General features: G+C 44.3%; 1 protein-coding gene across 4 annotated transcripts in view; it reads left to right on the top strand.

Annotated features, from left to right (window-relative positions):
* The first annotated feature begins 958 nt into the window (after positions 1-958).
* Positions 959-13,658, top strand: part of LOC125319421 (phospholipid-transporting ATPase ID-like) — a 91,937-nt gene continuing 79,237 nt past the window's right edge. For 2 of the 4 annotated variants that reach the window (XM_048290563.1, XM_048290564.1), the window contains exon 1: positions 13,183-13,618. The gene's annotated coding sequence lies outside the window, so the exon portion shown is untranslated. Of the gene's footprint in view, positions 1,210-12,931; positions 13,124-13,182; positions 13,619-13,658 lie in introns of those variants that run through there. The other 2 variants (XM_048290565.1, XM_048290566.1) reach the window with 2 other exon arrangements.

The following is a 13,658-nucleotide window of genomic DNA, read 5'->3' as shown; positions in this document are numbered from 1 at the left end:
AGATAGAACAAAAAACCCCCAAACAGATAAGGTGGTTAAGGAGGTGTGAATTACCTTTTAGAAAGGCTTCTGCTTCAATAATTTAACATATTGCAAAGAATGTTAAAAAAAAAAAAAGTTTCTTTGAAAAAAATGTTTATCTATTTAAACCTGACACTAATTTGGAATTGTTCAGGCAGAAGGTGTCATTAAACCTAAAGTAAGTGCCAAAAGGACCTTAAAGGAGCAAATCAAAGCTTGTGAATTAGCACTGGAAGTTTGCATTATCAAACTGTAGGAAAGTATGCAGTACTGGTGTTGCAGATAAATGTCATTACTTAGAAAATTTAATTTTATCGAAAGTTTTCATATTGCACCCTATCACCGTTGTACTTAGGTGGCTTTTTCAGATTAGTCCTGTGTCTTCTCTATCTCATATTTATGATTGTAAACGATTTATTTAGTCTGAAGAGGGCATTGAAACAAAAAACTGTGTGAAAAGCTGAACCTACGTGGTTTTTTTCTCATAACCATGGAATCCAGAAACATGAATCAGGATCCTGTTGTACTTGGCGCCATAAACTCCCCAAACAAGCAACTATCCCACAGAAGTTGCCTGCATTTTATAGGTCCTTATGGGAGGCAGTGAAATGTCTGACCTGTAAGAAAGAACGTATTTTATTATTGAAATTCCCTATCTGAGTGCTGTCCAAGGAGACAAACCTGCTGACTGCCAAAAGCCGAGCTCAAGGTCTCGCTGCTGCTTTAGCTGCAAGCAGGGTGCACCACAGGGTTTTTAGGCTGCCTTTCTCTTAGACGAAATGCAAAGTCCTGCCTATGGTATAGAAACCTTTGCAATACCTGGTGATCACACCCGAGTCCAACGATCACTTGGTCTTTATTTACTCAGCGCTACGCGGTGCCACGTTCCACCCACAGCCTCGGGAACTTTGCCTTTCCCCTCGCCGTCCTTATCGAGGACACGGAACACACCGAGACATCCTGTAACTCCTGGATCGCGTTCAGCGTGCCCCTGTTTCAAATCCTGGAAAGCGTGGTGTTCCCTCGCCAGCCCCACCTCCCAGCTGGGGAGAAGCCTGGAGTGCTCTGTGGGGGAACCGTCCAGGGAGCTTAAAAGAAGCTGCGGCTCCTTGCGTGGTGCTGAAAACAATCCCTTCTGTTCGTCGTGACAAACAGCTCCAGGTGGAACAGAAGACACAGAACAGCCAGGTAGGACAATTTCTTTATTTCTTTTTCTAAGAGAAAAGTTTAAAAACTGGCATGGAAGCCCAGATTTCAGCTATTTTTTTCCTGTGCATTTTTTTTTTCCCCCCTTTTGCATGCTGGAGTATTACTGCATCTGTAAATGTTAGCTCTCTATAATGACCCTGGCGTCAAAGTTTTCTGTTTGTAGTGCCAGCTCCAATGTGTCAGCAACACTCAAAGGTAGAGCAAGTGTGGCTTTGGCAAAGCTCTCCAAAGTCGGTGGGAAAGCACATGTTCATATTACTGGCTTTGGATCCAGGCACCTCTTCTCTCGCTGTATTAATTTCTGAAGGGAGAGCTGGGCTTCTCCTTCTCCGTGGAAAGTGCTCTGAGTTCTCCCTACCATGATTACTAGCAATTGAATTTTAATTTAACAATAAAGACGTGAAACAAGCCTCCATCATGAAGGGGTTTGTATTGGAACTGACTTTCTCTAGAGGAGACCTGCTGTTGCTCAAACTGGTAGATGGGACAATTAGCAAGTTGTTTTCTGGCCTGTCGTGTGCTAGGTGATAAATGGTGTCACTGCCTTTAAAACTGGCGGGCATGAGACTGGGATGAAGCATTTGCACCACTTGTTTAAGACCTTTATATAGAAATCACAGCGTTGGGTTTCTCCTGGACAGTCTTTTCTTAGCATAGTTATTTTTGTTTCATTAAGCCAGTATATGACACACTGCAAAGGGGTGATGTCAATTTGTGGATGCCCAAAGACTTTGCGAAGTGTTTCCTAGAGGAAACGCATCCGAAATATCTTCTGTACTGTGAGAAAAATCACCCCTTCCCCCCAAAATCCATGCTCATCTAAGTCCTCCCTTGTTTCCTCACATTTGGCACTATGTTGATTCTCATCCCAAGAGTAAGACACTTTAGCATGTGTTGAAGGAGGATTTTCACCACAAAGCGTTGCTCTTCTCTCTCTGCCCATGATTTTTCAGGTATCCTGACACAGGCAAAAGAAGTCCCGTGAAAGCCAGGAGATTTTGCTAAATGAGGCTGAGGGAGAAGGAAACTTTTTGTTGTAGCTAAAGCAAACTTGCAGCGATACCTAACTCTGCAGATGTTAAATTACTTCAAATTTAAACAGTATTGAAAACAAAGGTTAAGGCCATATTACTGGTGATAAGAGGCACTCTCTTTATTTCTCAGCATTAACGTGGTTTAAAAGCATCAGAGGAAGGTAACACTGCAATTCATAGTACTGAACTAACTGTTTACTTCCTTTTCAGTGGATGGCTTATTTTTCTTAGTGATAGAAGCTCCCTGTGGATCTGTTTAGTCAAATGAGTGACTTACTGCACTTCAGCTTTGGTTCTAGGTGTTAGTTTATTCATGACCTACACACAGTTTTGCATTACCAAAAGTCACTATTCCAGGCTTAAGCAAAACAAAAATCACTGGAAGAAGGAAAATAAGATGTAGGCTAATTTGCTGGTATCACAGTAAATCATGGTGTTTGGTGACAGTATAGCTCTCTTCAAATCAGCCAGGAAACATGCTCGCAGTTTCACTGGGAATAGTTCATCTCTATCAGAGAAGACAGATCCCTGGGTTATGACCAGGCAGTCGGCTGTCTGCATTAGAGGGACACAGTGCTCACTGGGGACTCACCTTCCACACAGTTAGATTGGCTGTGTTTACTCAGCGTAGTAGTCCAGCCCCTTACACTCATGGGTCCAGTCTGGGACCCATAAGTGTTTGCATGTGCTCAGCACTGGCTGCAGCAGGAGCAGGATTAGGTTCTTGCTTGGTGCAAAGTGGTCTAGAGGTAAGGAGGAAAACCCACCCCAGTACCTGAGACTCACACAGCAGAAGTCAGAGGTGAGTTCTGCTCTACTGTCTGTAGATTTATATCTTATCTATATCTATATTTAAATATTTAAAGGTGATTTTTCACAATTTAAAGGTGGAATGTTCTGATTTTGCCAATGCTTCCAGTACCATACTCCAAGCAGGAGCAGTGAAGGGGCTGTAGACAGGGCTGTGATCCATAAACAAGACTCCTTTTCCCTTCCCCTGAGTCACTCCAGGGGCCTGTGCAGCTCCCTGTCTGCCTCCATAGGTGGTTCAGTGTTACTCTTTCATCTCTTACTTCCTTCCTGCTCCGTTGTTCTTGCGGGTCTGAGTTTAGTGGGATATGCAGCTACTGCAAGTTGCTATTTAAGTGGGAATCTGGACTACCCACTAGTTCAACATTAAGACCTCCACTTGCTTTCCCCTGCCCCTCAGTAAGAGCTGCTGTGTGCAATTTATACTCTTGTGTTGTGAAATGTTACCAGTCATTCCCCACCTTCCATTTCACTTCGTGGACGAACAGGACTTTGTTTACTTCTCCATCTTAAATGTACAGACTTGGCTTTACAAGAGTACAAAAGATACTGGTACAGGTGTGAGGGGAACAATGGGTCAGAGCAATGGGTTTGCTTAAATTATGCATGTTCGCAAGAGAGTGATGTCTTGCATTCCAGTTAGGATTGCTCTCCCTTGTCTTCTAGACCCCTCCACCCTTGGAGCCATGTCCTCGGAGTGTTTTTTTCTTGAGGGCTCTGTCTCTGCACTGGTTGGGATGGCTTTATCCTTAAGGCTGTTCCCCCACAGCAAAGCCATCCAAACCGAAGTGCATCTCTTCTGAGCTGCTGTAGTTTGTAGGAACTGTTATGTGAGCATAAACTGAAACTGATGCTGATTTATGTTTATTCGTGGGACTGCAAACCCTGACTACTCCAATTCCTCTCCAGCTCTGTCTGCTGCAAGATCAATTGATGCCTCACTGCCTGTGTCAGTTTCAGGAACCTCCAGGCTCCACTGCATGCAAACGCAGGCATCTCACATTAAGTTCACTGGTTTCCAGTGCTTTCCTTTCTACTATATCCATGAAACAATGGGTTTATCTTGAATTTTATGTCTTATTCTAGGGCTGTTTCTGTTCATCCTGGTATGCTCCTAAAGTGAATCCTTTGCCTGTGCTGCCTGACCTTCACGGCTCCATATGTGCATTCCTTCTTTCTTTGACTCTTCTCCTTCAAGTGATGTAAGAGCCTCCATGGAGGCCTCTTCTTGTTTTGTTAACAGGCAAAAGACTTGAAACACAAGCCAAAAAACCTGAACAAAATTGTAGAACACTTGCAAGACCAGCTGCAGACTGAAACAAGTTTCCAAGAAATCATTCATCCAAAAACTTTCCACTACATCAGATATTGATTAATGAAGCTATATACACTTTGGTCTATTTAAATTTCATGCCTCACTGGCACGGTTGCCTCATGTCCTAGGCATTTTTGGGAGTCTCAAGGTGTAGCTTGAAGCACAACTTCACTACATGCTAGAGAATTTTCCCAGCTCCAGCTGGACACCAGACACTACTTTTGACTTTGTGTGCTTGCCAGAGATTGTCATTCTGTGGATTGTCACAAGTTTAATTTCTGTTCAACCCTTGCTGCAAAGTTGTGCTGCAGGTCGATCGGCCAGGCAAAGTGCTTTTCTTTATTTGCTTTACCAACACCATTTTTTCTCAGCACTTTTTTGCTGGACTAGTGTAAATATGCTCTTCCCAAATATGCTCTGCAAACTCACTTGGGACACTGCTGACTATCCCCTTTGTGTTTAATGCTGTTTTTTTTCTCCTATGGCCAAAACAGCAACCTGATTGTAGGAAAAAGTTCAAGTCCTTGCCTGGGCAGACACCACCTGTTAAGCAGATGGCATCCAAAGAAACACTCAGGCCTCTATCTGACCTGTTTATGTCTCTGTACCACTCTCATCCCCAGAGCTAATCCAATCTTGCTTTTCTAAGAGAAATTATGACTTTCCTTTACTGACACAAAGCATTTATTCTGTTCTGATTACACCATCTTTACAAAGTCTTTAGGGATTACATGTGTTTTCTAGTACTCGGCTTCACCCAGGGAACTTGGCCAGATACTAGCAGTCCTTAGAAGACATTTCTGCTTAACTGAATCCCTGTGGATATTTGCTGTCAAACCAGCCTAAGCAGTTACTTGGGCAGCTGGGCACAGGGGATACCAGCAGTCCAATGTGGAGCTGGGCCACAGGCAGAGTATTGCAGAGCTTTGCTTTTAAGATGTGACACATCTGGAATGAGGAACATGTTGTCGTTGCCAAGATTCAAGGTTATAATCATAGAATCACAGAATGATTTAGGCTGGAGGGGACTGTAAAATCTTTTATTTCCAGGCCTCCTACCATGGGCAGGCATACCTTCCACCAGACCAGGTTGTTCAAAGCCCCATCCAGCCTGGCCTTGAGTGCTTGCAGGGATGGGACATTCACAGCTTCTCTGGGCAACCTGTTCCAGTGTCTTACCACCGTCTCAGTAATAATTCTTCCTAATATCTATTCTAAACCTACTCTCTTTCAACTTAAAGCCATTCTCACTTGTCCTATCACTGCATGATTTCATCAAAAGTCCCTCTCCAGTCTTCTTATAGGTTCCCTTTACGTGTTAAAAGGCTGCTAAGAAAGTTAAGAATGCCTATTTGGAAATAATGGAACACAGTACAAAAAGAACCTAAAATAACAAAACACACCCTGAAGATTTTGCTTAAGAGCACAGTTTCTCGTTGTGTGCACTAATTCTCATGCAGTTTCCACCTCTCTTTCTATTATTTTAAGCTGGGATATCCTGTGATTATCTAAAGATTATCTATCTCTTTGTGGGGAGGAGGCACCAAAAATGCTTGAGCTTTTATGCTTCAGTGCCACAGCAAGAGAAAGGGCCATGGGTTTTGTGGGGTTTTTTTACTTCCTTATTAAGAAAACTGCTTTCTTTATTTCTTTTGACTAGGCATTTGGTGCTGCACAGTACTGCTGAAACTGTACTTCTTCCCCTTTAGTCCCAGAGTCTTTGATTACGGGGTTTTTTGTTGTGTATCTTCATTAGCATATTACCAGCTTGAGGCTGTGTGTCACTGCCTTCTGGAGATACACCAACAAAACCTTGATCACTTTATCAGAAACAGTAAATGCTGTCTCTTCTTATGGGGCCCACAACTTATTTAACCCTTAAGCAGCACATGAAAACCGGAAGTGGTATGACAGATTGTAACACTGGGAATAGGGTGTTTAATTTAAATACCTGCCTCCTTTTTCATATATCTCCTTGATCTTAAAGGGATCTTCTGTGATACTGCCTCATACCCCAACAGCAGAAATGGCAGTGATTAATCTCAAGTGAGCTACACTCCCAGCATCCTTATGGCTGTGTATGCTGCACATTTCTCACGGGCTTAGCTGATGCTGTCTTCTTCAGGTTCTCCTGAATTGCTGGGAGAAGAGTGAAGAGCACGCCCTCCCAATTCTGCCATCACATCCTGAAGGCCCCAGGCACCCATCAGGTTGTTCCTCTCTTTCATAAGGCTGCAGAGGGATTCATATGCACAACTTCTGTCTCAGTTAACAGGAATTCACTGCCTAAATGCTGACTGTCGGTGTGCATGGAGATGGGAATAGTACAGGTCTTTGCTCTCAGCTGAGCAAGTGCAAAGGAACATACACTTCTGTTAAATACCTGGAGAACAGATGGAGGAACAATATAACATAAATTAAACTTGCACTGAATAAAGCAAAGGCTGGCAGTGCTGGGACCTGGCATGTGCTGTGGCCATGCTGGCAGATCTGTGGATATATATGGCTTATTTACTGCCAAGGTGGTGCTGTAGTTGAAGTGCAAACTGTTGCTTAAAATGTCATGCAGTTTTGTTAGAGAAATATCCAGGGAAATAAATTGTTTTGTGCTTATTTATGTCATATTGTATTAGTGCAGGCATTTCAGATCTTTGGTTAATTACCCAAAGTTTAATGTTCCAGAGGGGAGCCGAGTTCTCTATTGTCAATACTTTAGGCTCTCTGGGCCTTGTTTTTTATGATGGCTACTTTTTTTCCTGACCATGCGCCTTTGCCACCAGGCAGGGGCTTCCTTGTTCCTCTCAGAGTTCACAGAACTTGAGTTCTGACAGGTCAAGAAGTCACTCGGTCCCAGTCATCACCACTACAAATTATTGTAGCACTACAGTATTATACTCCTGTGTGCTCACATCCCCTTTTGGGATCATGGCTCGATGGAATGTGCTGGTCCTGCTGCACATCCCTGCAGTGAACATCAGTTGCTCACCCCCAAGGCCCTCTGACCTCTAAAGTGGGCCAGCTTATCACCATCTAGCCATCAAAATTATAATAATATAAAAAAGGACCTAATTATAGAATCATAGAATGATTAGGGTTGAAGGGACCTTAAAAATCATCTTAGCTCCAACCCCTTGCCATGGACAGAACACCTTTCGTCAGGTTAATCTAGCCAGGCCTTGAGCACCGAATTCAGTAAATAATATTAAAAATATAAAAAAGATTGTTGATACTAGGAGTAATTTTGTGGAAGGCAGCAAGTTGCCTCCATATTTTTCCTGGCAGGATAAATATGATTGTACCCTGGAAAAGAGACAGTAGAAATATAAGTGCATACAATGTGTTTAATTTGGAATTATGGTTAAAATGCTTATGAGCATAATTGATGTGACATGCTATTTACAGAAATTCTCTCAGAACACCATGAAGTCTTTCATGGGATGGATAATTGACTGTCAGAGCAATATGTAATGAAAACCACAGAGGACTTCAAAAAATAAATCCCAGATCTCTTGGCTGATGCTGTAGGGAATGCAGAAGCGAGCTACGCCATGCAGAACCAGATACTTCCCATCCCTTCCACACATACCTAGCACAGAAAAGCGTGGAAGATTGTGGGAAGACTCTAAAATGTGGCAGCTTGGCATGCATTGGATTTCCTGTGTGTGTTCAGCCATGGGGTCCCACTGAGGGGTATCCTAATTCCTCAGTGGTTTGAGCTGGGTGTTCTGATGTGTATCTGAGGAGTGGGCATGTGACAGCATCTGAAGTGTCACCAGGCATGGCTTATGTGTTTGTGGTAGCTTCTGCCTTGCCAACAGCAGCCATGGGCCTTGTGCAACATCCCTGTTACAAAGGGCACTCTCCTCAGAGGCTCTAACCAGATGGGCTGCAGCTTTGCCCTCACCTACTGATTTTTTCTATTCACATTGGTGTGATTAGCTTTTAACGAGCCCTCCCAAGCATCCCCCTGGGATTCTCCTCTTTTTCACTGGTGATGATTAGGAAATATGTGTTAAGCACAGTGTGGACACCTCCGTGGTTTGCTGCAGCAGCTGATTAATCCCCATGCTTTGCCGGTGCAGTCGGGCACATGCAGTGTCATGGGCAAAGGAAGAGACACAGATTTTTATTCCAGGAACATAATACTGAGACATGAGGATCTCCATCAGCTCCCACCAATATCTGTGTCCATCAAATCACTCCATTTCTCTTAGGATCACAGAGAATATTTCAGGTACTCAGGAGATTTCTCCCCTTGCAACAGCCTCTTCCCTACTGGAGCAGTGAAATTTTTGGCCGGAAGGGAGTTTGTAAACACAAGATCCCAAGTCTTGTGGGAACTGGACTCAGACGTGAGTTAGCCTTGGGCCTTGTTCCCTGCAGAATTGATTTTTTTCTGCACTTTTATCTGCCCTTCAGTGTAATCTGAGCATCTGAACCCAAATGAAAGCTCTTTCACCAAAATGTTTTCGGCCCTGCTCCATGTCTCATGGGCTGCAAAGGCGACACCTGAGAAACATTATTTCAATTTCTGTTTTAAAACATCAGATGATACCACATTTGTAGGTTGGTGCCTGGAAGATGAGATCAATAGTTGCCGGAGCAGGTTGTTGTTTTCTTTTTAAAGACATGAGTCTGGGCCTTTTTTGATTTCTCGTGATTTTCCTTAGCTGGCCATTGTTTGTTAAGGGTTTGGAATACTGGGCAGGGGCCGTTGGTGGAGAAAAGGCATCTCTAGCCACACACCCTTCCTTCCCTGATGAAGGTAAGTGGCACTCCACCATATCCTGATCAGTATGACTCAGGTTATTCTGCACACACTCACAAAAGCTATTTTCTGACCATTTCCGTGTAGTGTGTACTGGGACAGCTCACAGTTTCTGGAGTAACTGGTGAAGTATGGGAATACTTCTGTATGAACCTGCAGTACTAGAGCTTATACCCACAGAGATGGATGCATACAGGTAGGAATCCAGAGCATCCCTTCAAACTGAGTTAATCTGGAATTCCTTGGAGGACCGCTCAAATGAGTTGAGCAGAGTAGCTCCCAAAAGGCAAGGACAGCCCTAGAACAATTGGTCACTTCATGACATGACCCTCCTCTGCCCATTTTATTTTCCACCCACAGGCAGGCCATGATAACAGGAACATGTAGGATTTCATTTTCCCTTCCTCTGCAGAGCTGTGGTATGCATTCTACCAGTCGGACAGCTTCGTCTGCCACGTCCTCCACAGGGATCAAGGACACTGCCAGTGCACTTCACATGTGATACAGTGTGTTTTGGGACCCTTGGTCTTTCATTATTCACTTTATGATTGTGCTGGTGTTTCCTGGACTACAGCAATTTACAACTTGGATGTTTTTTTTAGACTCTTATTTTTTAAACAGGTCTCTCATATCCGAGGTGTGGACAATAATGTCCTGATTTGTTCCTTTCAGTCCTGTATTTCTCATGCATCATAATCTGACTTTTGACACCAAGAGGATGCAGAAAGTCTCTCATAGGAAAGCCAGTTGGGACAAGGGGACCATCTGACCCCTTGGACCCATTGCAGGTGCTCAACAGATATTCCAGGGGTCCCCAGAGTGAAGTAGGCTACTTATCCCTCCCCTACACAAGGAGCTCCTCACTGGGCAGGACTAGTGGGGAAAGTTAGGACAAGGAAAGCATAGGCTGTGGGAGGAGATTCAGTCATCTAAGGCTGGCCCTTAGGGGGTTTGTGAGGAAGCCCTCCAGTGCCATGTAGAAAGGCTTCTCTGGAACAGTGACTAGCATGGTTAGGAACTGAGCAATGCACTTGTGCTGTTCTGGGAGATGGAGATGAGACTCGTTGGGTGGAAATGAACCCTGGAGATTGCTCTGGCTCTGGGCGTGGGGAACCCAGCTTGGCTCATCAGTCACAGCTGCTTGTCTGCAGAGAGTGGTACTAGCCATGGTAGAGCAGGTCAAGCTTCAAACCTGGCAGCTCAGGAGTGGCAGACTGCAGTTACAAGAGAGTAAGGGAAAGCAAAGACCATCAGTGCTCCTTTTGAACAATCCTGGATCATCGGGAAAGCATCAAGATGACAGTAATTTTAAAAATTGCGTATCATAGTGAAAGATTCTCTCAAGGACTGACATTTGGTTCAAGCCTACATTGTGGGATGCTCCAACATGTCCTTCTCTCCTGTTTCTCCCCTATCCTCTAGTTTGTCCCAGTTACTCAAGGGCATATTGACGCATTCAAAGCCTTACTAAGTCACCAGGCACAGACACGTTAGAGTTCTGGGTGCTCCTGAGGTGATCCTCTGCTCTGTCAGCTTTGCTGTTTGGAGAAAGACCACATCTAATCTGGAGAGTGGGCTGAGAGCACCCTTTAAAACAGTGCTAGTGAGGCTTCAGTTTTGCATCTTGATCACAGCTGAAATGTTGCAGAGGCTGAAGGACTGGAGGTCATTTGCCCAAATAAAGTCTTTGGATAAGGTCCTAATGGCATGAATTTAAATCTATCCCACTCCAGCTAGCCCTCTGTGATTAGTGGGCATTGGGAAGGTGGAGGATCCAAAGGTGAAGGAGCACAGTATGGAGGAGGCTGCCTGGCCAAAAAGACAGTTTACTGGAAAAGCTACAGATTTAACCTCTTCCCACCAGTACGAATCATGGCAAGTCACAGCTGCCCTGCTGCAGCTGTCCAGCTGAATCTCTGCCCAAACTGTGTTGGCTGCAGGGGACACTCAGACACCCAGCATACGTGTACACCCTTTAAATGGGAACTGAAATTTCCATAAATGCCGCTGCAGGCAGCAGTGCTCCCTCGCGTGTTTGGAAATCTGCAAAGGAGGATGCAAATTGTGTGGTGATCGGGAAGATGCTGTCCAGGGAATGAAGTGTAAGGCAAGTTCATAACCCTGAGTCACTCCTGCTCTTCTGAGTACTTCCATGTGTGTTGAGCTTTCCTATGTAAGCAGGTTCACTGGAGTCCACAAGGAAAGCATAGCTGAGGGGAAAAGTCATGGCCAATGTATGTGAGGTGGATTTCAGTGCCAATAAAAATCATTAACAAAACAGCCTACTAAACTCTTAGCTATTTTAAAGTCTAAACAAGATCCAGGGCTGGGTGACTTTATGATTGGTTCCACTTGTGTGTCAGAGGAAGGAGACAAATCTAACTCTAGGAAAGAAGAAATTACTGTCGCCGAGGTCAAAGTGGTAACAAGCAAGTATAAAGACAGCAGCAAAGAAAGTAGGAGTAGTGTAGAATGACTCGTCATCAACCAACATATTAAAATGTCATGAAGAAAAGCAGATGAAAGTTATAAGAAGGAGGAAGACTCCAGAATGAGGCAAAACCAAGGGGTTCTCCAAATATGTAGAAGGACCAAAATTAATCCAGATCCTTGTACTTTTGCTTGCAGGAAAAAAATGTGATACTTGGGCTGTTGCTGTTAAAACAAGGTGTGGTTGGTGAGAACTTGAGAAATGGCTACTGCAGGGGGAATTTCTTCTCCAGTTAGATGCTGTCAAGGTCATACTCATCTGAAAATTACCTGGATCTTGAGGAGATCGGTCCTATGTGCCATGTCCCATGCTGGCTGTTTGTACATGTGTTAGAATTAGGAAGCCAATTCAGTGAGTGTTGTCTCACATCAGTGTAGCTTGGAATATCCCTGAAGTCATAGCAAAGGGCACAGACTCTTTTTCTTCTTTCAGAAATTGCTTATGGTGCTAGAGCGTCCTCTTCATTGTCCCTCTGTTCCTCAACCTTCATGACCAGCACTGGAGTACTGCCAGTGCAGCTTCCAGAGTCCTCCATACCTTTCCTCTTGACTACAGAAGATTTCACTTTCTAGAAAATACTCTTTGGCAAAGCCTTGACTCTTGTGTTACTATAATTAATCAGCTGATTAATGCATTCAAGTGGGTGGGTTTGAAATTAATTTTAACAGCATTGATGAATTTCCCAGTAGAAAAACTCAGAAGTTGAAGGAGAAAAACAGACACAAATACACATAGAACTGTTAGTTTCTTGCGTTGTCACAATAAATGGAGATGTTCCTGGTGGGCATTACTGTGAACATGGCTATGTAAAGAATATGGTGGTTTAAAAATAATTGCAATTCACAGGTACAGGGAAGCTAGAAGTGGATTAAAGTTGTAGTTGCCCCAGTTTTGGTCTGGAGACTAGAGCATCTGGTAGGTAAAATGCCAGGGGACTGGCATATAGGAGGACACTGTATTGTAAAGGGTCCCACAACTTGGGCAAAAAAGTGAATTTTTGTTCGTTGAAGGTGGGAAAACAGGTGGGATGGTTGGAAGGCTCACAAGAGTGCTGGAGGGCTCTGGTGAGGAGGGACCCCATGACCACAGTGAGGTCAGGCAGATCTCCTGGAGGGCAAGAGAAGGTCGTGTTCTCGGGATGAGCAAGCAATTTGGTGCCAAAGCAATCCTCTGGCTGGCCGGAGGAAGCTCTGTGGTTGAGTTATGCAATTGTGCTCTATGAGACTTTTCTCTGCAGAGTTTTTGCTACTCACAGCTTTGGAAAGTGGGTGAGGTGGAGCCTTGGGATCAGCTTGTAGGACTGTGTCTCTGGGTTTAAGGAGTCCTGACCGACTCCAGCGTTACGGACACAAAGAGAAGGGCTGCTGCTAAGAAATGGATCCCTTCCCAAGTTCATCCTTTTTGAAAGCAAATTGATTATGTTGGCCTCTTTTACCCGCTTGCTTTCTTTTTGAAAGCTTCCGCGTCGGCAGGAGGTAGGTAAAGCGAGCAGCTGTTGCCTCTGGAGTTAACTGGGTTTCCTCAAGCCTAGGTGTTCTGCTTTTCTGCTTTACTCTTTCACAGTTTGTAGCACTGAAGCATTTTATTTTTAAAGGGAGCTACTACACTCTCCCTACAGGAAACAGAATATAAAAAAAGGAAAGGAGGAGGGAAAAAAAAATTTGGCAAGGAGCCAAGCCCAGTGACTGAAGTAAGAAGTAAGGAACTTGGAGTAAGTGTAGTTGCCGGGACGTTGTATGTCAGAGCGAGTCAGCGGCGGACTTTAAGGGTGTCGGAGAGGACACACGATGCCCATCTCACAGCGCAGATAAGGTTTGCGCCCTTAGGTGAATGACCCGGCGCTGCGACTGCGAGCGAAGCTGTCGGTCTTGGGAGGGGATAAAGCTGCGTGTAAATGAGAAGAGAGGAGTATACCAGAGTGCTATGGAGGGCAGCAACTTTGTTGCTGTGACTTTCACAAGGCTTCAAGGGTAAGATTTAATGCTTTCCTTCTGCTCTCCTTTTCCCTGC

The sequence above is a fragment of the Corvus hawaiiensis genome, chromosome Z (assembly GCF_020740725.1).
Source record: "Corvus hawaiiensis isolate bCorHaw1 chromosome Z, bCorHaw1.pri.cur, whole genome shotgun sequence".
Lineage (NCBI taxonomy): Eukaryota > Metazoa > Chordata > Aves > Passeriformes > Corvidae > Corvus > Corvus hawaiiensis.
The sequence above is the reverse complement of the archived record's forward strand: the minus strand, read 5'-3'. Positions and strand labels throughout refer to the sequence as shown.